We start from the raw sequence: 3,991 nt of genomic DNA, 5'->3' as shown, positions 1-3,991 counted from the left end.
GTATTTGGGATCCAGTATTCTCCTCCTCCTCCTCTTCTCCTTCTCCTTCTCTTCTCCTTCTCCTCCTCCTCCTCCTCCTCCTCCTTCTTCTCCTCCTCCTCCTGCTCCTCTTCTTCTCCTTCTCCTTCTCCTCCTCCTCCTCCTCCTCCTCTTCTTCTTCTTCTCCTCTTCTCCTCCTCCTCCTCCTCTTCTTCTTCTTCTTCTTCTACTTCTCCTTCTCCTCCTCCTTCTCCTCCTCTTCTTCTTCTTCTCCTTCTTCTCCTTCTCCTCCTCCTCCTCCCCCCCCTCCTCCTCCTCCTCCTCCTTCTCCTTCTCCTCCTTCTCCTTCTCCTCCTTCTCCTCTTCTCCTCCTCCTCCTCCTCCTCTTCTTCTTCTTCTCCTCCTCCTCCTCCTCCTCCTCCTCCTCCTCCTCCTCCTCCTCCTCCTCCTCTTCTTCTTCTTCTTCTTCTTCTTGTTCTTCTTCTTCTCCTTCTCCTTCTCCTCCTCCTCCTCTTCTTCTCCTTCTCCTCCTCCTCCTCCTCTTCTTCTCCTCCTCCTCCTCCTCCTCCTCCTCCTTTTCCTCCTCCCTCCTCCTCCTCCTCCTCCTCCTCTCAGGAGCAAATAAAAGCCCAATCGGTGTTGCCCTGGTGAATATTTTGCAAAGTAGCAATTTGGGAATAAAATAATTTCCCATAAGGATGTCAGAGCCTTTCTGAAACTTATTAATTGGAATGTTCAGCCTCTAACATGCAATATTGAGCAATATCCTGAATACAGCAGAAGCACGGGTGGTCCCCGACTTACAAAAGTTCATTTAGTGACCGCTCAAAAGTTACAACGGCCCTGAAAAATGTGACTTAGGATCGTTTTTCACACTTACGACCGTCGCAGTCTCCCCGCGCTCGCGTGATCCAAATTCAGACGCTTGGCAACCATACTTACAACGGTCGCAGTGTCCCGGAGTCATGTGATTCCCCCCTCTTGACAAGCAAAGTCAATGGGGGGGAAGCCAGACTTGTTTAACGACCGGGTTACGAACTTAACGCATGCTGTGATTCACTTAGCAGCTGTGGCCAGAAAAGTTGCAAGATGGGGCCAACAACTGTCTCGCTTAGCAACAGGAATTTTGGGCTCGATTGTCATAATTCGAGGACTGCCACAATTGATTTTTTTTTAGTTGGTTAGATGGCTCATTTTTCCTGAGCTGGGTGTGTATTATTTTTAAGACGTACTGCAATCAGGAAGCAAATATTTATTCAGACAAAGTCACACCAATTTACACAATACTACTTATACATATAGTCCTTCAGAACGGCAAAGGGCCTTCCAAATTGGAGCGTGCAGCAGAAGTGGGGAAAAAAGTAAGGTTCTACATTTAGGCAGGAAAAACCAAATGCACAGGTATAGTATAGGGGGTACCTTGCTCAATAGTAGTAACTGTGAGAGGGATCTAGGAGTCCTAGTGGACAATCACTTCAATATGAGCCAGCAGTGTGCTGCAGCTGCCAAAAAAGCCAACACAGTGCTAGGCTGCATTAACAGAGGGATAGAATCAAGATCAAGTGAAGTACTAATACCACTTTACAATGCTTTGGTCAGGCCACACTTGGAATATGTCATCCTGTTTTGGTCACCATGATGTCAAAAAGATGTCGAGACTCTAGAAAGAGTCCAGACAAGAGCAACAAAGATGATCAGGGGACTGGAGGCTAAAACATATGAAGAATGGTTGCTGGAATTGGGGATGTCTAGTTTAATGAAGAGAAGGATGAGGGGGGACATGACAGCAGTCTTCCAGTATCTCAGGGGCTGCCCCAAAGAAGAGGGAGTCAAGCTGTTCTCCAAAGCCCCTGAAGGCAGGACAAGAAGCAACGGATGGAAACTAACCAAGGAGAGAAGCAACCTAGAACTAAGGAGAAACTTCCTGACAGTTAGAACAATTAACCAGTGGAACTACCTGCCTCCAGAAGCTGTGAATGCTCCAACATTGGAGGTTTTTAAGAAGAGATTGGTCAACCGGTCAACCATTTCTCTGAAATGGTATAGGGTTTCCTGCCCGAGCAAGGGGTTGGACTAGATGACCTCCAAGGTCCCTTCCAACTTTATTATTATTATTTCTTTTCTAATTAAAGTGTCTCTATTTCCAACATATGGCAGAGTCTTCATAATAGACAACTCTTGATTCTGTTTCTCAAAATCCAACCAAGCGTGCCACCTGGTAGAGATCCAGGGAGGTACAAGCAAGAACATCAGAGGAAGAAATACACTGGCTTTACTCAGCTGCTCATCTTCTTGGTATTGGAGTAACTGCTGGAAGTAGAGTCAGATCTGTGGCTTTCCCAGTAGTAAATGTACGGCCGTGAGAGTTGGAAGGCTGGGCGCCGAAGAATGGAGGCTTTCAAATTCTGGTGCTGGAGAAGACTCTTGAAGGTCCCCTGGGCTGCAAGGAGGTCCAGTCGGTCCTCCAACCCTGACCGTCCTTCGGAAGAACGGAGACCGAAGCTGAAGCTCAAGTACTTTGGCTGCCAGATGAGAAGAGAGGAACTTTTGGAGAAGACCGATGTCGAGAAAGACGGAAGGCCGAAGGAGAAGGAGGACGGCAGAGGAGGAGATGGTTAGATGGTGTCCTTGATGCGACGAACATGAATTTGGGCAAACTCCAGAAGACAGGGGAGGCCCAGGGGAGGCTGGGCATGCTGTGGTCCATGGGTTTGTGTAGAGTCAGGCATGGCCCAGCAACTGGACCACAACTGTGTATGGCTGAGAGAGCTGGACCACGAGGAAGGCTGAGCGCCAAAGAATGGACGCTTTTGAACTGTGGTCTTGGAGAAAACTCTTGAGCGTTCCTTGGACTGCAAGGAGGTCCAATCGATCGATCCTCAAGGAAGTCAACCCTGACCGTCTTTCGGATGGACGGAGACCGAAGCTGAAGCTCAAATACTTTAGCCACCAAATGAGAAGAGAAGACCCAGGGGTTGAGAAAGACGGGAAGGCCAAAGGAGAAGGGGACGGTGGAGGAGGAGATGGTTAGATGGTCTCCTTGATGCAGGGAAGATGAATTTGGGCAAACGCCAGAAGACATTGGAGGACAAGGAGGAGGGGGGGGGCTGGCATGCTGTGGTCCATGAAAGTCACGAAGAGTCAGCTATGACTTTGCAAGTGAAGAACAACAATTGCCGGAAGAAACATAGGTGATTTTTGCACTGGTTCGTACCTCCCTCACGCAGAGGTCCATGGAGATTCTCAAGTCATCCAGGTCATGGTTGTCCCAAAGGCTCTTTTTTCAAGAGGTAACTGGACTGTCTTGTTTTTCTGTGAAGATGCTGAAGGAGACCAAGGACACCAAGTGGCCTCAAGGACTCTCTAAAGCAGGGCTCCTCCAACTTGGCCCTTTGATGATTTGTGGACTTCAACTCCCAGAATTCCTTTAGCCAGCAAGCTTGGCTGAGGAAGTCTGGGATTTGAAGTCCACAAGTCATCAAAGGGCCAAGTTTGAAGACCCCTGCTCCAAAAGAAGGCAGACGACCAGGGGTCTGCAAGGAGCATCAATCTTGCCCATCTCCCCACCATCCAGGCAGAGCTGGAGAAGCTTCTTGGGTTGGAAGCGAAGCGTCTTCAAGGAAAAACCAAGGAAGTCCAGTTGCCTCTTGGAAAATGCACCTCTGGGACTCCTCATGTAGACCTTGGGCTGCATCTGTGGACTGGTGGAAGCGTAGGGGAATGTCGATCTATTCGCCAACCTCAAACCGATCGGTCATTTTGAACCGTAGGTGCCTTCAGGAGAACTCATGGTGCATTGCTTAACATCTGTTTGTTGCAACCTTTCTCTCCGTTCCAGTCGTGGTGGCGGTGGCTGCCTCTTCACTTCCTGTTGGAGGAACTTTTTAAGACTTTCAAACCCACCTAGCCTTTTTGTAGATGACTTAGGTTACTACCAGTTGCTACTCAAAACTGAATTTAGAAGACGTTGTTGAAATTGGAAATGGCACGGGATATATTTATCCCAGCCCAT

The 3,991-nt window shown here is 48.6% G+C and overlaps 1 protein-coding gene across 1 annotated transcript in view; it reads left to right on the top strand.

The window, feature by feature from the left end:
• The first annotated feature begins 2,420 nt into the window (after positions 1–2,420).
• The window catches only part of ELF1 (E74 like ETS transcription factor 1), a 21,895-nt gene continuing 20,324 nt past the window's right edge, over positions 2,421–3,991 (top strand). Inside the window, exon 1 of the mRNA XM_083362327.1 lies at positions 2,421–3,170. The gene's annotated coding sequence lies outside the window, so the exon portion shown is untranslated. The remainder of the gene's footprint in view (positions 3,171–3,991) is intronic.

This window comes from Vipera ursinii (genome assembly GCF_947247035.1).
Source record: "Vipera ursinii genome assembly, chromosome: 4".
Lineage (NCBI taxonomy): Eukaryota > Metazoa > Chordata > Lepidosauria > Squamata > Viperidae > Vipera > Vipera ursinii.
Note: the sequence above shows the minus strand (reverse complement) of the source record. Positions and strands in the feature narration are given on the sequence as shown.